Source organism: Danio rerio, chromosome 20 (genome assembly GCF_049306965.1).
Source record: "Danio rerio strain Tuebingen ecotype United States chromosome 20, GRCz12tu, whole genome shotgun sequence".
In the NCBI taxonomy this organism is placed as follows: domain Eukaryota; kingdom Metazoa; phylum Chordata; class Actinopteri; order Cypriniformes; family Danionidae; genus Danio; species Danio rerio.
Window position 1 is genome coordinate 48,815,001 of NC_133195.1, and position 25,000 is coordinate 48,840,000.

Sequence of the window (25,000 nt, forward strand, 5' to 3'; positions counted from 1 at the left end):
AACAGTAGGGCAGAAACAAAACATGCACCAATAGCTACGCTGACTGACCACCCTAACAAAACGTATAGCCCTGCTCTAAAAGGAAGTGATAGCGCAACCCTAAAAGGAACTGATAGCGCCACCCTAAAAGGGTAGACCAGGCCTAAAAGAGAATGATAGACCCGCCCCAAAAAGCATTGATAAACTTGCCCTAAAAGGGACTGATGGCACCATCCTAAAAGGATAGACCCAGCCTAAAAGGGACTGATAGCGCCACTCTAAACGAATAGACCCAGTCTAAAAAGGGCTAAAAGGATTGCCCTAAAAGGGACTGATAGCACCATCCTAAAAGGGTAGACCAGGCTTAAAAGGGACCGATAGACCTGCCCTAAAAAACAGTGCTAAACTTGCCCTAAAAGGGACTGATAGTGCCACCCTAAAAGGGACTGATAGTGCCACTCTAAAAAGGTAGATCAGGACTAAAAGGGACTGATAGACCTGCTCTAAAAAGCAGTGATCAACTTGCCCTAAAAGGGACTGATAGCGCCACCCTAAAAGGATTGGCCCGGCCTAAAAGGGATGGGTAGACCCAGCCTAAAAGGGACTAATAGCGCCACCCTAAAAGGGTTGATCGGGCGACCCTAAAAGAGACTGATAGTGTCGCCCTAAAAGGGTAGACCCATCCTAAATGGACTGATAGACCCACCCTTAAAAAGGACTAATAAAGTCACACAAAAGGGGACTGATAAAGCCACCTTAAAGGGACTGATAAAGCCAATCTAAAATGGACTAATTAAGCCACCCTGAAAGGGACTGATAAAGCGACCCTAAAAGGGACTGATAAAGCGACCCTAAAAGGGACTGATAAACCTATCCTAAATAGGATTGATAGCGTCAGACTGATAGCGCCGCCCTAAAATGTACTGATAGACCAGCCCTAAAAGAAACTGATAGTGTCACCCTAAATAGGTAGACCAGGCCTAAAATGAACTGATAGACCAGCCCTAAAAGAGACTGATAGCTCCACCCTAAATACATGTTGGTAGACCAGGCCTAAAAGGGACTGATAGCACCACCCTAAAAGGATAGACCCAGCCTAAAAGGGATTGGTAGACTCAGCTTAAAAGGGACTGATAGCGTTGCCCTAAAATGGATTGACAGTGCCACCCTAAGAGAGGTTGATAATGCCACCCTAAAAGGGACTGATAGTGCCACCCTAAAAGGGTAGACCAGGCTTAAATGGACTGACAGACCCACCCTAAAAAGAACAGATAAAGCCACACAAAAGGGCACTGATAAAGCCACCTTGAAGGGACTAATAAATCTGCCCTAAAAAGGCCTGATAAACCTAATTAGGACTGATAGCGCCAGACTGATAGCGCCGCCCTAAAATTGACTGATAGACCCGCCCAAAAAAGCAGTGATAAACTTGCCCTAAAAGGGACTGATGGCGTCACCCTAAAAGGGTAGGCCCACCCTAAAAGGGACTGATAGCGCCACCTTAAAAGAGGTTGATAGTGCCTCCCTAAAAGGGACAGTTAGTGCAACTCTAAAAAGGTAGAACCGGCCTAAATGGACTGACAGACCCACCTTAAAAATAGACTGATAAAGCCACCTTAAAAAGTCATAATGCATTCCATGTGAACAGAAGTGACTTATATTCATTTTGAGGAGAAGGTTATAGCACTCAGATAATAGGTCAAAATGTGCATTAACACAAGCTGATGGAAACCCAGATATTGATATTCCTTTTAGCCCAGATTAAACCTCATATCAATTCAAAATATTATTCTAGCACCTTATTTACGAATCCCAGACAATTTGTTTAGTGCAGTTACCTTTGCACAACTACAACAGATAAAATAGGCTACAAATAACACTCGTTTCAACAAAGGTATGCAGAAGAGCATCTTCGAACGCACAACATGTCCAACCTTGAAGCGGATAGGCTACAGCAGTAGTTGACCACACCGAGTGCCACTCCTGTCAGCTAAGAACAGGAAACTGAGGTCATCAAGCTCGAATTATCTCAGACTGGTTTCTTGAACATGATAATGAGCTCACTGTATTAAAATGGCCTCACCAGTCACCAAATCTCAATCCAACAGAGCGCCTTTGGGATGTGGTGGAACGGGAGATTCCACCACATCCCAACTTCATAATGCTACCTTCTTAATATGGACCAAAATCTCTGAGGAATATTTCCAGTACCTTGTTGAATCAATGCCATGAAGGATAGTTCTGAAGGCAAAAAGGGATCCAAATTGGTACTAGTACCTAATAAAGTGAAAGTATATTGCATGGTTGATTCTGATTGGTTGATAAAAACATTCTTTAATGTTCACAAAAATTGTTAAAACTGAAAACGTAACTTTATCTCTGTATGTTTTCTGATCTACGGTCTAGATCACAATGATGGAGCAACACAATAAAGTTTCCCAGATAACATTATTCTGCTGCATCCAACACAAATTTCGGCCTATAGAAGTCTTCAAAATTTCACCAAACTGCATCCTAGCCGTTTATAAGTTTGTTTGCCCTTTTAACATACCACAATTTTAACGACCACAATTCCATAGCAATTTTACATGACACTTTGTAGCTGCATGTACTGTGTAATGAACCTGTTTGTGCATGAATAAGATCTGCAAAACAGTGCTCTGATTGGCCAGCTGACCCAGTGTGTTGTGATTGGTCAAGCAAGTGTATATCGGAAATGTAACTCCTCTATATTCGCCAGTTTCAGCTTTTTTTTTTAAGTTTGAAGTTTTTAAAACAATAATAATGGTGTCATTTTAACTTTATCAGTCAGATGCATGAGTCAGCTTCTGCCAATTAGGAGAACAGATAAATATGAAGCAAAACTACATGGATAACCTACTTATTTTCAATTACTGACCTACTTATCCAGCAAACAAGCTGTCAAGACAGCACAGCAAATGCCTCAGAGAACAATTAAAAATGTTTTAAGCTTCTTTGATTCAACCCACTTTATTTTCTTCATCTGTTTGTTATAAGACATATACATAGGTTTACATACAAACTCTGTAAATAAAAGGTTTGTTCATATAGAGTTTCCTATTGTGTATGCTTTTCTATAGCGCATTATTCGACCGTGATCTCTGCTCTGACAAATTTAGCTGAACAGAAAGAGACTTTAATGAACATTTTTAGTAGTTTCAAATTATATAGTGTCTGTTTATGTGCATTATGGTACAAAAATCATCTAACTGGCTGACAGAGCTTTTTGATATCGTACAGCTTATTTTAAATATAAAATATTGTTTCAATCTAAAACAAAAATGTCACTTTATAAAACTGTTAAATTTTTTACATCAAAAAAGTTGTTGGACACAGAAAGTGTAAATAGACAGAAAGCATCCAAATATCCATGGATAAGTTATCGATTTAACAGCATAGCAACTTAGCATAGATGATATATGTTTTAAAAACAGCAATATACACTTTTCGGCCACTTTATTAGGTACACTTTACTAGTACTGCGTTGTACCCCCTATTACTTTCAGAAGTGCCTTAGTCCTTCATGGCATAGATCAGAGATTTTGGTCCATGTTGACATGATAGCATCAAGCTGCTGCAGATTTGTCGGCTGCACATCCATGTGAATATCCCGTTTTACCACATCCCAAAGGTGCTCTATTGAATTGAGCTCTGTTGACTGTGGAGGCAATTTGAGTACAGTGAACTCAATGTCATGTTCAAGAAACCAGTCTGAGAGGATTCACGCTTTATGACATGGTGCGTTATCCTGCTGGAAGTAGCCATCAGAAGATGGTACACTGTGGTCATAAATGGATGAACATGGTCAGCAACAGTACTCAGGTAGGCTGTGGAGTTGACACGATGGACAATTAGTACTAATGGGCCCAAAGTGTGCCAAGAAAATATCCCCCACACCATTACACCACCGCAACATGAACCTTGATACAAGACAGGATGGATCCATGCTTTCATGCTGTTGAAGCCAAATTCTGACCCTACCATCCGAGTGTCGCAGCAGATATTGAGACTCAGACCTGGCAACGTTTTTCCAATCATTGTCCAATTTTGGTGAGCCTGTGTGAATTAACTGAGTAGTCTCAGTTTCCTGTTCTTAGCTGACAGGAGAGGCACCCGGTGTGGTCTTCTGCTGCTGTAGCCCATCTGCCTCAAGGTTGGACTTGTTGTGCATTCAGAGATGCTCTTCTGCAGGCCTCTGTTGTAACGAGTGTTTTTTTGTTTTCTATCAGCTGGAACCGGTCTGGCCATTCTCCTCTGACCTCTGGCATCAACAAGGCATTTGCTCCCACAGAACTGCCGCTCTCTAGATATTTCCTCTTATTCAGACCATTCTCTAAAAACCCTAAAGATGGTTGTGCGTGAAAATCTCAGTAGCTCAGCAGTTTCTGAAATAGTCAGATCAGCCCATCTGGCACCAACAACAACCATGCAACGTCATACCTGTCAACATTGGAATGGGAAAATAAGGCATATGCCCATCATAATAAAGGGGGACGGCACCTGTAATGAAAAGTAAATGGAATTGCACCTTTTTATATTTATTTCACAGTGTTTTCATGTCTAAAAATGAAAGCACAGAACAGACTCACATTTAAGAGCAAGGGGTGGCCCCTGGTAGTAAGGCGGTATGGGTTGCGTATAGGGAGGATCGGCTCTTTATTGTTTATTTGCCACCCTTCAGAGAAAGACTGATAACACAGGCGAAATCCGGGAAAAAGTCTTTACGGGACGATAGTGGGATAGAACTGTAAAATACGGGAGGGTTGACAGGTATGTGCCACGTAAAAAGTCACTTAAATCACCTTTCCTTCCCATTCTGATGCTCAATTTGATCTGCAGCAGATTATCTTGACCATGCCTACATGCCTAAATGCATTGAGTTGCGGCCATGGGATTGGATAATTAGAAATTGGCATTAATGAGCAGTTGGACAGGTGTTCCCAGTGTCTTTATCACTACGGAGCGTGTCCGTCAGTCAGCACTGATACTTGAATTGACTGATTCTGACGAAGCGCAACAATCGATGCATAGCTTTAATGGAAATGAAGTGAATGAAAATAAAGCGAAAGCATAACTCTTGAACAGCTCTTGCAGCTAGATCACATTTGAGATCGATCGGCTCTTTGGTGCTACTTTCACTTTTCATAAAAAGATTAAAAATACAGAAGAAAAACAGGAAGAAACTTAAACGATTTGATAGCACAATAGAATGGCAAAATATGGAAAAAACCCGACAAAACAGTAGATTTGACAGGTATGCCTTATCTTTATATGCATCAATTCAATGCACTGTCGCTAAAAAAGCATACTTGAAATTGATAGATGCTTCCAAGGAGGTCCCATGATGCTCTTTAGCACAGTAAAGCAGGTGTTGATATCTTCAAGGAAATGTCAACCCAAGTGCTAAACCACAAAATCACACACTCTCATTAAACGCTGTTCTGCTTTCTGGCTCAGGCCACAACAGCAGCAACAATAGTCTGCATCAAATTGGATTCCAGCTGAGACACGCGAGAAGAGCTTTCAGACGGCATGCAACTTTAACACGATTCCCTGTCTCCCTCCGCCCCGGCTCTGTCTCTCTTTCTGTCCGAAGAATATAAGTTGTCTCATGTGATTTATGGACGCGTGAGTAACGGGCTAATCTGCTGGGCTGGTCAGTGGTTGGAGGTCTTTGTGTTTTGGCCTCAGGCTCTGTGGTCTTTAATAGCCATCATCTGCTTTGCATTGGTGAGCTGTGCATGCATTGCGCTGTGGGGTCATCGAGGTTCTCCTCCTTGTATTCTCTGGTGGTTTGGAGGGTCTTCAAGAGAGAAACCATTGTGGGGTGTGTGCAAAATTGAAGACGCCATGTGATGCTGTTTGAAAGGGTCACTATTTTGTTTAGTCGGTGTGCTACAATTGGTTAATGTACAAAAAAAAAATACAGTTTTCAGATTTTGTAGCACCTCTTTTCACATTGCGTCTAAAATTACACTTCTCTTAAACAGGAGCGAATGTGGCAACTTTGGGATTTGGGAGTCTTTTTAAACAGAAAAATACACTTAATATTATGAAAACGTGTCCTTCCTTAAATGTTTTATTTATTCATTCATTCATTTTCTTTCGGCTTAGTCCTTTTATTTATCAGAGGTCGCCACAGCGAAATGAACCGCCAACTTATCCAGCATATTTTTTACATGCCCTTCCAACTGCAACACAGTACTGGGAAACACCCATACAAAGATGACATTGTTTGTCATGACAACTGGACATTACCAAGACAACAAAACCCGTCATAAATCTGTCATAAACATGATTGTCATGAAGCCAATATGAATGTGTTATGAATTTTATGCAACATAAGCGCATTTTTTAAACGTAGCCCTATATATATTTCTGGGGATCATGAAATGTGTAGCTAGAGGTACAAATGGGTACATTTCGTCTTTAAATTGAACGTTATGGGGCGGGTATGACGCAGTTCCTTTCCTCACTTACCAGTTGACAGCTTACCTCCATGTGGATGGCTTTTCTGCTGTTTATCCAGCAGCTCGCTGTGCATGTTGGCGGGCTTGTGACGTGGAGCAAAGTTGACCGTGGTGACTGGGTTCGAGTCTGGTGAAGAACGGTTCCAGAAAGCAGGTAAGACAAAAACAAAATCCAGAAAATAAAGTAAACAAGTAAATAACAAGGTGAGAATGTGGTAACATCTGAAAACATAGTTTTAAAAAAATCAGCCAAGGACTTTTACTTTTCTGGATTGCTTTTGAAAACTCTATTGGTTGGGTTTAGGGAAGGAGGATGGTGGGTCAGTCGATTGGGCAGTCAGCGAGTCGTCAGCAGCTTCTGGTGGAATTACACGAAAAGAGGAGGTACGAAAAGAGCAGGTGGGAATGGCACTCGCAAGAGAAATATGAAAGCAAAAAGCATACACAGTGACCTCTGGTGCATTCGCGTAAACAAAAACTGCAAAAATACATACCTCCTGGGACATATTTCACGCTCTCCGGAAATGTATATAGCGGTACATTTTCAGAATGAGCCTGGATTTATTTTATAACAGCATCACTAATGTTTATTACAAGAATTTGTCATTAAATATTAATGATGCTGTTAAAATTATTTGACAGAGTAGTGACACTTTAATGAGACATTTTAATAACCAATGAAAACATGATCAGAAAAATATTCATGACACAATTATAACGGCCTCATAACGGTCATGTTTATGATAGATTTATGACAAGTTATGATGTCTTGGTAATGTCAGGGTGAAGACTGGTTGTGATTTATTTGTTTCTGTCAAGTTGTCCTAACAATCAATGTCATCTTTGCATTTATAGTGATATAACTGAGCGAATGACACTTAATAACTTGTCATAAGCATGCATAAAATCTCATTTATATTAATGACATGCCAGGATTGTAAAGGTTTAATGGCAGTCTTATGAACACCCCTTTAAGTCAAGTGTTACCCAAAAATCTAATTTGTTGTGCATTCATTTTCCTTCGGCTTAGTCTGCATTTCAGATGTCACCACAGCAGAACCGCCAACTATTCTATTTGTTTTACGTAGCAGCTGCCCTTCCAGCCACAACCCAGTACTGGGAAACACCCATACACACTCATTCACATACACTACGGCCAATTTAGTTTATTCAATTCCCCTATAGCGCAAGTCCTCGGACTGTGTGGGAAACCAGGCCACACGGAGGAAACCCACGCCAACACAGGGAGAACATGCAAACTCCACACAGAAATGTGAACTGACCCAGCTGGCACTCGAACCAGCGACCTTCTTGCTATGAGGCGACAGCGCCACTATAATTTGTTATTTAAAAACAAATATATTTTTTATTATCTATTTTACATTTTAATTATAATTAATAGATTTTACTGCATTTTTTACATTATACCAAAATTAAACATCCTTAAATGTGTATGAAAACTACTTAAAAGTATCCCTAAATTAAACTATAGTCCAAAAATCTACTTTTGTTCAATCGAAAAATGTCAAATGCAATATATCTGTCTTTTACATTTGCTTTACACACATATTGCTGCTTAAAATCAGAATTTATGCAGCCACTTCACCAAAAAATGAAAATTGCACATGCTCATGTGGTTCCAAACCCCTATGAATTTCTTCTTTGAAACGCAATAGAAGTAATTTTCATAATGTTCACATTTAAGACACATTGTGCCAGGTCAATGATGTGAGACATCATAGCTTCCTGCATATCCTGTTACTGCAGATCCTGACGTAATGTGTTTGAATGTTTTGAATTAACCCAACACACGAATTAGATTTGAGAGCTTGTCCTGACACCAAACTATCAGATGACAGCAGCTGTAGAAACCACATTTATTGTACTTTTATATAACTTTTTTTTTAACAGAGCATTAAATTACAATTTCATTACGAAAAAGAGAAGCTCAGGCACTCTGAAAAAACATCTGTACACTCACATATATATATATTTTTATAATCATGATCATTAAACAATTCTTTGCAGTGTGCGTTTTCGTTCTTTTACTTTCAGCCCAGGCTCATACTGAAAGCGCACTGCTATTCTGGAGAGCAGCAATCACGTCCAAGGAGGTAGGGGTTTTTTTTTGTGCAGTTTTTTCACAAATATTGTTTTCAAAAGCACCAGTAACCACTCACTTCCCTAAACCCAACTGACAGTGTTTTCAAAAGAAAAAGAAAAAACACTCGCGACAGAGAGATTTTTACCACATTTTCAGATTTTACCACATTCTCACCCTGTTATTTATAAGATAAGTAAATTTTTTTGGCTTCTGTTTTTGTCTTACCTGCTTTCTGGAACCGTTCTATGCCGGACTCGAACCCTGTCACCACAGTCAACTCCGCTCTGCGTCTCAAGTCCACCAACGTATGCGGCCATCCACTGGACAAACTGGTAACAGCGGGAAAGTCGTCCATACAGAGGTAAGCGCGAAATGGAATGGCATCATACCGTATGTCTGCCTACATAATTTGCGATCTCCAGAAATTTATATAGGGGTACATTTTCAGAATGAGCCTATGTTGTTTACTTTATCTGTTTAGGGCCTGTCAAAGATATATAAATAAATATGACACTAAAACTGCCAGTTGGTGACGAAAATTCATTGAATGAGCGCACTGAATCCTTCATTCAAGTGATTCATTTAAGATGGTTGATTCATTCAGCAATGCAAGTGACTATTCATGAACCGATCATTGAATCACTGACTCATTCAACTACAGAGACTCATTCAAGAGACACACAAATATTCTGCTTAAATTATTCGGAACTATTTTCATTGGGGAAAAACAGAAAGGCAATACTGTGTTATAAAAGTGTATATAACTCAGTAGGAACTTACATAAAATTAATATCCAACATAGGCTCATTTTGAAAATGTAGCCCTAAATTGGAGATTGTGAATTATGTAGCCAGAAGTACATATGACTGCATTTCATCTTTAAAACGAATGCTACGGGGTGACGACGACATTCCTTTTGACGTTTACCAGCTGCCGCTGTTACCAGTTTGTCCAGTTAGCTCACCTTATACGTCGGCAGACTGGAGACATAGAGAGGAGTTGACCACAACAACGGAAAGCAGGTAAAACAAAAACAGAAGCCAAAAAATAAAATAAACAAATAAATAACAGGGTGAGAATGTGGTCAAATCTGAAAACATTGTAAAAATAAGACAAGGGCTTTTCTTTTTCTGAATTGTATTTGAAAACACTGCCAGTTGGGTTTAAAGGAGGAGGGTGGGTCAGTCGATCGATCAGTCAGTCAGTTATTCAGTCAATCAACAGCGGCCTCTGGTAGATTTATGTGAAAACAGCAGGCGAGAATGGCACTCGCGAGAGAAATTTGAGATCTGAAAAACCGTACACGGTGGCCTCTGGTGGATTCGTGAAAATAAAAACTGCAATAAAAAAGTAGCTCCTGGGACGTATTTGGCGCTCTCCAGAAATGTATATAGGGGTATGTTTTCAGAATGATATTCCAATAGGCTTCATCATACAGTCAATGCTTTTACAGATGTGTTTGTATGTGTTTTTTTGTAAACTGAGACACTTGATCATGTCCTCAAATATCTTCAGGTAATATAGAAAGTATTGTACAATCTCAGAAATAAAGGTACTGAAATTCACTGGGGCACTACCTTTTCAAAAGATGCATATTTGTACCCAACGAGTCCACGGTGGTACTTTAAAGGTACATATTAGTACATATTACCCAACTGTACCTAAGAAGTACCTTTGAGGTACGATTATGGACCCTTTAGGTGCAAGTTGGTACCTTTTTAAAAGATACTGCCCCAAAGACAGTTCCCGTACCTTTATTTCTGAGAGTGTATACTGTAAATGAGCAATTCCTGAAAGCATACAATTAATTTTTTTCCTTGAGATTGTTGGAACAACATACTGTAGTAAATTTACATTTTCATATGTCCTTAAAAAGGATAGTTTACCCAAAACTGACAGTTCTGTCATCAATTAATCACTCTTTACTTGTCACAAACATCTTGGAGTTAATTTTTCTGTTATACACAGATTGGCATTACAGCAATTGTTTGGAAACCTGTAACCAGTGACTTGCATTTGTTTTTCCATCCATGGAAGTCAATGGGTCTACAACATTTTTCAAAATTTGTGTTCAACAGAAAAAGGAAACTTACAAAACCAACTGAAGCAGTGTAGCTAAAGATGAGAAAATGTTCATTTTTGAGTGAACTATCCTTTTAATTAATCATTCAGCATACACTTTCCACTTTATATCCAACACATTTCCGCAAAAACATCTATTCATAATGCAATACCCATGCAACACTCACATGTGACTTATATACATATGTATATATAGTGAGAGTGAGAGTTGAAAAAAGCGCTCAAAAAAGTTTTTGGGGAAGTTTTTATGCACGTCCGTCTAGCAGAGAGACAGAAAGAAGGAAACACACTGGGAAAAAAAATGAGACTTTTCTTCTGGTGCCACGACCACCCTGATGCCTGCCGTATTTGTCTCGTTTATCTAGACATGATGCAACACCGAGCTCAGAGTTAGAAACCCACCCATTGGACAGCCTTGAGGGAAGGGGGAGAAAAAAAAAAGTAGCAATGCATCACCTCAACTGGTGGCAATAAATCTGGAGTCTTTCCTTGGGTTTGCTCCAGTGGTGTAAAAGCTGTTTAAATCACCATCCTTCCTGTCATATTACTCACCCTTGACTGCTGTACGCTAAATTACATTTGGGCTTGAATTCCAGCCCTCTCGCTGCGGGCGGCTTAACGCGTGAATAGGAATTGATCTGCTCTTTGAGGCCGCGTCAGGTTGATTTCTCCGTCTTTATAGAGTGACCTTCCGCGCCAGGAATCAGAAAAGAGACGAGTCCAATCAAATTCACTTAGCTTAATTCAGGCACAAAGAGGAGGTGCACGTGTCGTGAGCACATTTATTGTCTTTTTTTTTATTAATTGAGAGATTTCAAATCATTGAATCAAGGCACTCTGCAAAATATCTAGTCAGCTCTTCCTTAGTAAAAGTGAAGTTACACACTTTTACTATCAGAAACAAGACTTAAAATTGTTACTGGGGCTTCACTTCATTTTTTTTTTTTAGGTAAATCTCTAGAGTGCCTATTTATTTTTTGTGTTTAAAGCCTTTTATATGTTTGTTTTGCAATGTTGACTCTTATAGGCCTAATTCATTTTACTTAAAGGTGCAGTATGTAAGTTTGACACCCAGTGGTTGAACTAGGTATTGCACTCCTGGTTTAAAACACATGCAAGCACAGGTTGCCAGATTGACAACATCAACACAAGTGAGTCTGACTGTCGAGCCTAAAGGCTGATTTAAGTCATGTTCTAAATAAAAAGGCAGCAGCACACGATACAATGAATATTTTCCATATCATAAGGAGGTTTTTGTTCTAACCAACAGCTGAAATTTATGTTTTATAAACAGGTTCAATTTCTTGCAGCTGAACAACAGAAAACTGATCACCTCAGGTACACCTCATGTGCTCTATTCAGTGTTATATGCTAATAATGCGAGTTTGAATGCCATTTTTCATGACACTTATTGCCGTAATACTGAAAGCAGCAGAAAATAGTTCACCTCAGATCTTGAAAATAAAATAAACCATTTAAAATTGAACTTTGGAACTCAGTGCAAGCCAGCACATATCAGTGATTTAGCATGCACATTTAATAATTTTAAAGAGGTTTACTGTATATTAATTAGATTATAAACCATATCATTTATCCATTACAGTTGGAGAGCAGTGAGTGCACTATTCTGTGCTTCTGAATGGCTGTATTTACATTTCTGTCGTGTTTCGTCTGGTGCTAACAGCCAGATTGCTTACCACTGCGTGTCATGAAGCATGTTGTTAGGACACGTGGTTACTATGTAACCTGCTCACCTAATGTTACGTTCATAATTTTTATATTATTTTCTAATTAATAACCTCATGTGGGACTCTGAATCTGCATCTCATTTTGGAGTCTGCTACTGTCCGCCGAAGGTCATATTTTGGTCACGGGCGTATGCTTTGAGAGCCTTCCTGACTGACTGAATGAAATACGATGTTTTCCAGGCAAAGCAGGATGCTGAAATATAATTGACTAAACTGGCATTGACTGAAACAAAGACAGCCGTTCCGGCGCGTAAAGCACATTTTCAAAGAAGAACATCTGACTTCAGCTTTGTTTTTTAGATAAACAAGTGTTTACTTAGGATGTTTCTTAAATATCTGCAACCATATTATGGTATTCCTATGCTTTAGAAGAGTCAAACATTTGCATGCATAACTTTTAAATTGGTAGTTCACTCATTTAAAGGATAAAGTACATCTAGGCGGTTGCTTTCACAGAAATCTTATACAACATTTCTCTATTTCACACCAGTCTAACCAATAAAAATCGCCTACTTTATCCCTTGCTTATCATGATTTACAACTCTGTGGACTATTTTTCTACTACTTTAGAAACTACTAATTAGCCATGCTCATAATAACCGATTCACCGTTAACCAAAACCGATTAATGGTATAAGTTAAACAATTTTTTAAGTTTGACTACATAAATGTGCAATATATTTGTTGACTCCCGTGATGGTAACATGTGCAACCTACAGATGTATTTTGCCAACAAAGCAAAATGAAAGAAGAATATTGCTGGTCACAGTTTGACACAGACAAGTTGATGCCAAATCATTGCTGATGCTGATTGCCTCAGTCCTGGATCCGCGTCATAAACATCTCCGTTTATTTGCACATTTGGAGGAAGAAGCCGCAAAACAAAACATTCTGTATTGTGACACAAATCGAAACACTGGGAATTTCTCTCCATCAGGCACCGCTCATAAACACAACAAATAGGCTGTAGTTTTGATGGTTTAGCGTACAACCACAACAAACCAGCCTTTTTATCTATTTTGAAAATAAAGTTATTAATAGTTCTTAAAATATATATCAATTTTTAAAATAGCCGGCATAATCTACAAATCAAACAATTCTAAATATTTTATGGATTTTTACATAACTCTAAACTGAGGCTTTTATTTTACAGCTTATAAAACATGTATGCAATTTAATGCAATATCATATGTAAACAACAAAATTATTATATGCTATAGTAGCCTATTGAGCTTATTCTAAAATGCGGAAGTGCGCCTGTTTTCGCGATTGTCTTAGAACTTTCGATTCAGTCGCCTATGGGAGAAATGACTAGGAATAATAAACGGCAGAAAATGGTCAAACTACTTGCTCTACAAACAAATGTTTGCATGACCATACAGACCAAGTAGAATAATATAATAAGAAAATATCAAATTGCAATATCAAGCAGCGTAATGAGCAGTTTTTAACGTCAAAAAATGAATAGAAGTGAATGAGACCAAAAGTCTCAAGCCAAAAAGATTCAAATGGCAGCGCCCGCTTGTCGGCGGAGAATAAGGTGAATACTTTCCTAAAAGTCAACATATGAGCTTGGTCATTGTCTTTCATCAACACGCAGCTCGCACACATGAACCGCGAGTGTACCGGAGAAAATAAAAGCACACAAGCTCTGAGGTAAAATCAGATGCCTTAAAACATAATCTTTAAATTAATGACTTCTATTAAAAATGTTGATAGAGGTTTGTGAACAACAGCAGAGCATTAATTAAGGCATATTTTCCGTGGAGCGATCGATTTGAGGTAGCCTGCTATTTTTTATTTGACGGAAGAAAAAAACATATGTTTGGAAAAAAACAGCCTATGCCGGTTCTTAAAAAAAGATCAGTCATTGTTTTCGTTTTATAATATACACTTTTTCTAGGGTAGGCCTATTTATTTTATTCTGTTAATTTAGTTGATTCTTTTTTCTATGCTGTTGGAAACACTGCAGGTGTGTGATTTTAAGATGTTGAGTTCTGTTGTTAATATGTTCGCATGGTAAAATAAATCAGTATTTTACAATGCAATATTTGATGTGTCGCAAAATAGAAACGTCAATTATTTTTTTTATCAAATAAAAATTTTATATGAATCTGACCAGTTAACCATTAATATTCAGTTAACGTTCGGTGGTTATTGGTTGGCAAAATTAGCCAAAATGAGCAACCCTTCTACAAATAAGATATTCGTATAAAAACCCACATGACCTGCTCTGTAATTAAAATAAACATCTGCTTATTTGCTCCACAAAACTGTGAAAGGGGATCACATTCACCCTAAGAGTGTATTTAATTTTTTTAAATGTTATTTGTACTAGCAATCTGTGATGTTGACTCTTCGAGGCTGCGTCAGGTTGATTTCTCCAGCTTTACTGTGACCTTGTGTGCATGGATTGAGAAGAGAGACGAGTAGAATCAAATTAAGTTTGCTTAATTCAGGCACAATGAAGGGATCGCGTGTGTGCACGTGTCGGCTGGAAGAGTGCGTCTCCTGTGAAGGCAGATTAACCTCAGCTTTAGGCCTGCTGCTTCGGTCACATTCGCTCGCACAGAGAGATCACAGGTCACATTCCCAGACTCAAATCCTTCACCTTGCCAATTAACACTCCGATCATTCATTTGGTTCATTTGGCAAGTCAAGAAGGCTTTGAAATCAGAAGCGGTTAGTTTAGTTGTTTTCATGATTGATTATTCTTCATGTAGAAGTTGCTTGATAATACTAGCAAAGGGCAAAGTACTGAAGAAAATGAGCAGCTTTATACAAGGTGCACATTATTGAACTACAAGGAAATTAAGAAGACAAGGTTATTAGTTACCATAAATGTATTAGTTACAAACAACATTAACTAATTAACTAGTAACTAATAGCTTTAAATAGTTATTTATTATATATAAACAGTTAACATGCAGTCATACAGTATATACACTACTTGACAAAAGTCTTGTTGTCGATTCCGGTTGTGAGAGCAACAAATAATAACTTGAATTCTAGTTGATCATTTGAAAAAGTGGCAGAAGGTCGATATTTTCAATGAATCATCTGTTGATCTGCATCCAAATCATCACAAATACTGCAGAAGACCTACTGGAACCTGCATGGACCCAAGATTCTCATAGAAATCAGTCAAGCTTGGTCAAGGAAACATCATGGTTTGGTGTTACATTCAGTATGGGGCATGTGAGAGATTGGCAGAGAGGATGGCAACATCAACAGCCTGAGATATCAAGACATTTGTGCTGCCTGTTACATTACAAACAACAGGAGAGGGCAAATTCTTAAACAGGATAGCGCTCCTTCTCATACTTCAGCCTCCACATCAGGATACTACGTGATGATGTCACCAATATGCAAATTAGTGTGTGACGTCATCTGCCAACATTTAACTACTTTTCGGGCAGGCTTTAGCTACTTTTCATTGGAAATAGTTGGCAACACTGCTGGAGACACAAAATACATCTCTTAAAACTTGAAAAAGGGGTAAAATGGGTGCCCTTTAATGCAAGATTGGATGTTGTTCAATAGTTTGAGGACAGCTTTGACAAAAGATTTTGAACCACTTTAAATGTTGACTACTGTATTAGAGGTGGAACTATGCATTTAATAAAGTATTTACTGTATCACTTGCACTGGTGGTTTCAGTTACGGTCCTAAATGTTTAACTTTACCAGATCTTCAACCATTAAACCACAGCACGCTGATTCAATTTTCTAGGCAAATCAGAATGAATTATTCACTGTTCCCAGGAATTTGTAGGATGATGGCCAGATAAACAAACTTTTCAATCCACATTTCGTGATGTCGGTTTATCTCTCAGTTTGCTTTAGGGGTCAGACGATATTCCTGCCTCTAAAACCACAGACGCTAGCATGAATCGATTAGCAGGCCACAGTTTAAACACAGAAAGGAAATAACATGGAAAACAGGAGTTTCCTTGCTCATTTGAAGTCCAAAAGAGTTTGCTTATTTATACAAACTATATAACATTCTCTGAAATCAAAAGTGAAATTAACGTTATTATATGCGTCAACAATGTAGTGTAGGTGTAGTGATTATTTACACACAACACAAGGTTGGCTTATAAATATTAATTTTGTAAAATGATAGTCTGAGCTGATTGGATGAATGTTAGTTATAGTTTCATACTATGGGGCTGTTGAATGTTTAATATTGACTGATGAATATTCTGGTGTCCAAATATTGTCAGAAAAAATAATGTAATGTATTGCAGTAGTTCCCAACAGGGGGTCCCGGCCCTCAAGGGGGTCTCAGCAAGCTCTGTGTGGGGTTGCGTCATATTTTTAATTAATTTTTAATATTTTTTTAGGCCGCACGAGAAATTACTTATTTCCATTTTATTTATTATCAGAGTCTGAACATTTTTTTATTTTAAAAAGTCTTTTATTTTGAAAAATGACCATCTCTCGCTTACGTCTCGGTCACCTGAGCGCCAAAATTTAACCCACAAGTAGCAGTATGAGTAAGAAACAGACATCTTTGGAAAGTATTTCTAGAATTTGTACAAGTTTGTTGCTTCCAGTGGATGCGCATGGCTTGCGCACACAATTGGCATGATGCGCTCGTGCCAATGATTCCCACGAGCTCACCGCGAGTCACATGACAAGAATTGATTGATCAGCTGCAGCTTGTATGTGAATATTAATATTTCGGAAAGATTCGATTTCTCAGACAGACACAGAACACACAAACTCTGCAGTGCTTTGTAATTTTCTCCATGAATTAAACTAAATGATAAATGGTCAAATATTGCATGTCAGGGTGGTGCTTGTATAGTGCATTTAATCAGTGTAAATGACCTGCAGCTGTGTGTTTGTGATAAAAGTTCATGAGCATCAGGTGTGAGGTGCTGATGATTATGGGACGTGTAGTTCGGTTCAATGGCAGATGTGATGTGTAGAGTGCCCTCTAGGGTGTCTGGTGGGCACTCAACTTGCTTACTCTGACAGTACATTTGTCCTTTTGTCCAATTTTCATAGAAAAAAAAAATGTTACGTTTCTTCTTGTAGATGGTTCAATTGGTTCAAGGCTTATGATGCATTTTCAAAGACTATTATAGTTTTATTCTTACATACCTGTATCTAAATGTAGTATCTAACACTTTGATGAACAACAGTCAAATCAGGTGCTGTTTACATGAAAAACCGCATTAAAATAGCTTGCACTCCATTCCAAAGATCAACATAAGGATGCTAAATGAACATGTAAAGCTTTGATTTTGAAAGAGAAAATTCTTTATAATTTGACTTTGGGAGTGAAAAAAGGTACAAAAGATCACAATGTGAACCCATTAAGCACCGCAGGCCTGGCAGGGGATTTTGACGGGACATAAACCCCCAGTGTAGCAGCAAAAGACTCTTTATCTAGACAGATGAACAATGAACGCAGTGCGGATTCATCACAAAGAACTGCAAAGACTTTCCATTTATGTGCTGCTAATGGATGGTCGATCGGTGTGCCGTGTCGTGGCTTGGCTGACCCTCTGCTGCATGGAAAAACACCCTCGCTTCATTGTAAAATAATAAGCAGTATGCAGTAGAGATGAGCGATCTCTTCTTATTTGTAATATACCAGCAATAAAATCTCCCTACAATAAGAACTAGTCTTCTTGCAACAATAGATAAAGATTTTTTGCATATTACATAATATTTTATTGTAAAATGAACTGTATTTTACTGTACGACAATTATGCAGCATGTTACTGTACTTTAAAGCTGAATTTGTGAAAATTACTGTATTTTTACAGTAACGGTATACATACAACTCTGTAAAAACACATACAGCAAGGTAAATGGTGCTGTAAATGTAGATACAGTATTTTTGGTGTATTTGATTTACAGTAAATTACTGTCGAACAGCTGCCAGTAAGTTACTGTAGATTCTACAGGAAACTGTTAACAGCGTACTTCTATTATCAGATAAGATGATGTTTATTTGACCATTGCATACACATTAGCTCGATTGCACATTATAAATGCAGTTGGACATAAATATTCTGTTAACATTTTTTTGTAAATACACAGTATTTAACTGTATTTTGAATAGTATTTTACTCTACGTCAGTTATGCAGTATATTACTGTATTTGTAGTGAGAAATACAGTATTTCTTGTGTGAGAAATATCTATTTGGCATAATTCAAGCTATATTTTTAATTAGCTGTGATTCAAAATACAGTAAAACATTGAGCGTGAAACATGGTTAATACAGTTATTTACATTAAATAGATCAATGAACATTGGATTACAAGTTATTTTCTTCATTTTATGATAATATATTTCAGGTGAAAAGACATGAAAATACTGTATTTTACAGTAAATGTATTGACTTTATTCTAAAATGCGGAAGTGCGCCTGTTTTCGCAATTGTTTTAGAACTTCCGATTCAGTCACCTATGGAAGAAATGACTAGGAAAAATAAACGGCAGAAAACGGTCAAACTACTTGCTCTACAAACAAATGTTTGCATTGTTATACAAACCAAGTAGAATAATATAACAAGGAAATATCAGTTTGCAACATCAAACAGCGAAACGAGCGGTTTTTAATGTCTAAAATGAATGGAAGTGAATGAGATCGGAAGTCTGAAGCCAAAAAGATTCAAATGGCTGCGCCCGCTCGCCGGCGAAGAATAAGGTTAATACAATGCTGTAAATTACCGTATTTTTGCTGTATCTTCTAGTTAATGATATACAGCTAATAATTCTCGCGGCAATAAGAATAAGTCATCCCACAATAATGGAAATAAACCCTGCTTCTACTACTAGATAAGATGCAGTTAGTTTGTTTTACCATATATGTAGGATTACATTTTAAAATAGATTAAAATTTTTATTGTCACATTAAAAATTTTGCCAAATTTGCATTAGTCTAATTAAAGTTTTAGTTGACATTTTATATAAACTGGAAGATTCTTTTCCATCTGGCTTTTACTAATGAAACTATTATCATTTTGATTGCAAGGTTAACACACACTACCTGCCAAAGGTCTTGTCGGCGATCCCAATTGTCAGAGCAACAAATAATAACTTGACTTCTAGTTGATCATTTGGAAAAGTGGCAGAAGGTAGATTTCTCTGATGAATCATCTGTTGAACTGCATCCCAATCATCACGAATCAGAGGAAAAATCAGTCAAGTTTGGGGTCATATTCAGTATGGGGGCGTGCGAGAGATCTGCAGAGTGGATAGCAACATCAACAGCCTGAGGTATCAAGACATTTGTGCTGCCCATTACATTACAAACCACAGGAGAGGGCAAATTCCTTAGCAGGAAAGCGCTCCTTCTCATACTTCAGCCTCCACATCAAAGTTCCTGAAAGCAAAGGTCAAGGTGCTCCAGGATTGGCCAGCTCGGTCACCAGACATGAATGTTATTGAGCATGTCTGGGGTAAGATGATGGAGGAGGCATTGAAGGTGAAACCAAAGAATCGTGATGAACTCTGGGAGTCCTGCAAGAACTCTGTCTTTAGCCCCTTTCACACATACAGGCCTTTCCGGAAAATTACCGGCAATTTTCCGGAAAGGTTGTATGTGTGAACAGGTCCTTTTTGAAAATACCGGTAAATTCGTTCTGGCTATTTTCCGGAAAGAGAAGTTGTAACATTACCGGTAATTTGCCGGAATGCTGCGCTGTGTTAATGCAGAAGGAAGATTTCCGTAATAAGCGCGTGCACGTCTAGAACGTGCTGACGTGAGACGTCTGCTTTAGCCAATCACAACAGTCAGACGCATTTACGTCCGCGCGGTTTGTGAGAATAAAAGCCTTTGAATATTTTTCCAGACACATTTAGCTGCTAGAAGTTAGTCAGATCACGTTTATATGTTCTTCTTAATGCCAACTGTGTAAATAATCATCGATGAGATGCTTATGATAAGCCGTTGTTTGTTTACCTTCAAGCTTTGCGTGTGCCCATGAAACAGCCTGTGAGCGCCTGCACACGCACATATTATGAACATCTCGACATGCGAATATGATCCTGTGAAAGTTGTTTACAATATTGATCATCAAAAGAGTTTGTAATTTAGTCAAATGTCAGATGTGTGAATGCGCTTTTCTGGAAAAATTCCGTAACGTCCTCGCCTGTGTGAACAGCGCTTTTTTGTATATACCGGTAAAGTCGTTCCGTAAATTTTCCGGATATTTACCGGTATCACTGTGTGAAAGGGGCTTTTGTCATTCCAGATGACTTTATTAATACGTTATTTGAATCATTGCAGAGGTGTATAGATGCAGTCCTCCAAGCTCATGGGAATCATGCACAATATTTACTCTTTTCCCACTGCACCATGACTATATTCCATACTGTACATGGTTTCTGTTAAGTGCCAAGACGTTTATCTAAGCAAAGTCAGACCTTACTGTCCTAACTAAATAATAAAATATGATCATGCTTGAATTTTTAATTGTGGCAAAATAAGCGTAAGAGGCTTTTGCCTTTCATATAAGCCACTTCTGATACCAAATGACCATCTAGAAGTCAATTTATAAATTGTTGTTCCTAAAACTTGGAGTGTATGCTACCAGAAACAACAAAGAACGAATTGAAAAGCAAAGGTGTTAAGGAGTGAATACTATGTAAATCTGTGACCATGCACCTCATTCCTTCCTTTCAAAAGCCTTGTCTGCTTTGCATATCTGAACACAAACAAAGACAAACATCTCCTTCATTTACCATCAACTTCCACCGATGCTTTCTGGGTCAACAGACTCTGTTTACGCTACTTCCAAAGGAGGCCTTGTGAATTTCAATGGAATCTGATCTGAGAGCATGCATACATCCAATCACGTGGCTTTATTAGATTTACTCACTGTTTGACAACACGCTTTCACAATTTATTCCCAACAGCACTTGCAAATCTTACAAGGATGCGTGCCAGACGGAGCAGGACTAAACTATGTTACAGAAGAGCGCCTAATTAAGGTCTTGTTTTAGAGGACGGCTTTGATTTACTGCAGCTTCTGGAGGCTAAAAAAGCATTCAGCTCATATGCATGAGAGATTGAAAAGCAAGCAGGTGTAACTTACAATTTTCAGAAGCTGAGCGGAGTTCATCACTCAAAACTTAAAGGATCTGATCAAAACAGAAATTAGGTGAGCTTTCAAAGAGGGTTGGATAAGATACCAATTAATTCAGTTATTCGCTTTCTTACAGCTTAGTCCCTTATTTATCAGGGGTCACCACAGTGGAATGAACCGCCAACTTATCCAGCATATGTTTTTTGCTGGATATGCCCCACAAGCCGCAACCCAGTACTGGGAAACACCCATACTCTCATATGCACATACACTTATACAAAACAGTTAATTTATTTAATCAAATTCACCTGTTGCATTGCATTTTTCACACTTCATATGAAATTGTTAAAGATCAACAATGAATAGCTAGGGGAGCTGGATTGCAGACGAAAGTGAAGAGCGGGGTGTGGGGGCTTGGAGGCTGTGCAGTGCGCGGAAGAAATTGAAGAGTGGGGCTTTTTGATGTTGCGGACAAAAGTGTAGAGCGAGGGGGTTGTCTCAGACGAAATTGAAAGGGGGAGGTAACAAAACCACTAGAGGGTGCTGGCTACTATTCTGCGAATCTGAAATTCGTCACCTTCAAATACACATCCTTCTGTACACAACCATGGGAAATTGGGGCCTGTCATAAAGATCACTTAGCAAACCACTGACTTAAACCCAACCAATAGTGTTTTCAAAACAAACATAAGCTACAGGGCTCCAAAACGGCTAGCAGGACGTCCCAGGGATATCTTAATTGGAGGATTTCAGTGCTTTAAAAAAATCTATAATATTAAAATAAATACAATAAATTAATAAATTAAAAAAAATTCAAATGTGGTTAGTCGAAGTGTGATGTATTTATAAACTAATTTGGAGAGGATGGGTGACGCAGTGTCACAGTAGGTAGTGCTGTCGCCTCACAGCAAGAAGGTCGCTGGTTTGAACCTGAGCTGGGTCAGTTGGCATTTCTGAGTGGAGTTTGCATGTTCTCCCTGCATTCGCGTTGGGTTCCTCCAGGTGCTCCGATTTACCCCACAGTCCAAAGACATGCAGTACAGGTGAATTGGGTAGGCTAAATTGTCCATAGTGTATGAGTGTGAATGAGTGTGTGTGAATGTTTCCCAGAGAGGGGTTGCGGCTGGAAGGGCATCCACTACGTAAAACAGGCTGGATAAATTGGTGGTTCATTCCACTGTGGCGACCCCGGATTAATAAAGGGACTTAGCCGAAAAAAAAAAAATGAATGAATGAATGAATAATTTCAAGAGGATCACATGCTTATGATTGAACACAGCTGGTACTGTATAAGCTCCGTATATTTGCACCAATCAGATGAATACTGACACTATAAATTACCAGAGCTTTGTACCCCAGTCATCTTCGTCTTGAAGAATCCCCCTTTCTCCCCTTCTCTGATAGGGCGGCACAGTGGCCCAGTGGGTAGCACTGTTGCCACACAGCAAGATCGCCGCTGGTTCGGCCTTCTCTGAGCTGGTCGGGGTTTCTTTGATTTTTTGTGAGTCCTGAAATCAAATATTAGCCTCGATTTAACATTGCTTTTATCTATTTTGTGGAACCATGCTTCATCGGACTCAAATGCAAGCGTTCTGCATCACAAATACAACACTGTACAAAGTGCACTACCGAGCAAACTGACCATGCCAGAAAGGTTGTCTATGCAGATAGATATAGGTGATGCAAATGTATTCGATTCCAAATCATAGACAACGTTTAGTAGTTTTGTTGCGTGAAATTTGTGAACTGCACCAAAATAATCCTTTACTTGTTGATAACATGGCCTGTAAGTATTATTAGTGTGAAAAGGAACCAAATGGTTGGCGTCATACTGACTGATTATACCTAGAAATTGTAAATTCATCCATTTTTCTTCGGCTTAGTCCCTTATTCATCAGTGGTTACCACAGCAGAATGAACCTCCAACCATTCCAGCTTAAGTTTTACACAGTGGATGCCCTTCCAGCCACAACCCAGTACTGGGAAACACCCATACATTCACATTCACACACACATTCATACTACGGCCAATTTAGCTTATTTAATACAGGAAGAACAGGCATACTCCACACAGAAGTGCCAACTGGCCCAGCCGGGACTGAACCAAGCAACCTTTTTGCTGTGATGTAACAGTGCTAACCACTGAGCCACCATGCCAACCAGAAATTGCACATTTAAGTTCATTTTCATGGTTTTAAAAAAAAAAATTGTAAGCTGAAGCGCAAGTTTCCAATGAGCCTGTGTTGGAAAAACTGTGTAGAAATCATCAATGGAAACATCTGAGAGACATTTCAGATATGGATTACTGTAAGCTTCCATCACCTGTTAGGTTTCTCATGCATGGGTCATTTGGGATGCTACAGTCGTGGCCCTCTTGTGTAGATGTGATCTTGAAGGTGCCATATGCAAATATCTGAATACTATTAACATACATTTGTATACATTGACATTGAAAACAACTAAGTGTACCAGTCATGGTACCTTCATGAAACTTGCTGCACTTTTAGTGTGAGCATTTTGTTTTTAACCTCTGTAGTCAATTGATGACATTAAACAAGGTGAACTGAGGATGTAAATGTCTGCATGTAGGCAAGACAAGGTTATTTATTTTTCAGATTTTATGTAAAATGGCAACAAAAAATGCACTAGTGATTATTAATTCTCTTCAAAAGCCAGGTAAGCAACACAGGTTTCTAAAGTTAAAGGCTTCTTTTTCCTATTATGTAGTAATGAAAGATATTATTACTTGACCTAGCGTTGTTTCCATGTCATTCTCGCATTTGGTTGTGATACATAGTTTGGACAAAGTTGTCTGTGATTCTTTTTTATTGTAATGTCATGCAGTGTGAACTCTCCTGACGTCGATCCATCCTACAGTGTAAACACAGCACCGACAGAACGCTAACCTAGATAGTCATGCAGTGTGAAAACATCCGTGACATGACTACTTTGACAATCATGCAGTCTGAACTCGGCATTAGCTTCAGTGGGCGACCCTGCGAGAGTTACAGAGAGCTAGATAACTAGAGAGAATTCACAGATAACTTACAGATTCCAGATTGTGTTCGGTGTAAAGCTTATTTATTCTTTAGCTTTGAGATGATTTTTAAAAATCAATTTCCAAATCCTCTGTCCGCAATTACAAATATATATATACAGGGCTTTACATTAACTTTTTTGATCACCAGCCACTGTGGCTAGTGGATTTCCAACATTACTAGCCACTTGCCATTTTCACTAGCCACAATTTTGTTGTTTGGAAAATATATTTTATATAAATAAATGTGACTTTGATATGCTAAAATGACTTGATTTAGATGTTGTGTTGTCCCAGATCAGCAGACAGCAGTTACTACACACAAATGGTTGGTTAATCTCATATTAAAGAAATGTTATTGTAAAGGATGATAATTAAACTATATTAACAAAAATAACTGTAAGCAAAAGAAAGCAGGTAAAATACCACAAGTGATAGTGAAAGGATAATCATGTGCCTGAGAATAATTAAAACGAAAGCAGTGACTGCTGCTGTTGCTTACAAATA

General features: G+C 38.5%; 1 long non-coding RNA gene across 1 annotated transcript in view; it reads right to left on the reverse strand.

Annotated features, from left to right (window-relative positions):
• LOC141379451 (uncharacterized) overlaps positions 1-25,000 on the reverse strand; it is an 87,846-nt gene that overhangs the window by 28,140 nt on the left and 34,706 nt on the right. The window contains exons 2-3 of the long non-coding RNA XR_012396070.1: positions 6,734-6,828; positions 6,496-6,597 (exon numbers count right to left, since the gene is read on the reverse strand). This is a non-coding gene — a long non-coding RNA (uncharacterized lncRNA). The remainder of the gene's footprint in view (positions 1-6,495; positions 6,598-6,733; positions 6,829-25,000) is intronic.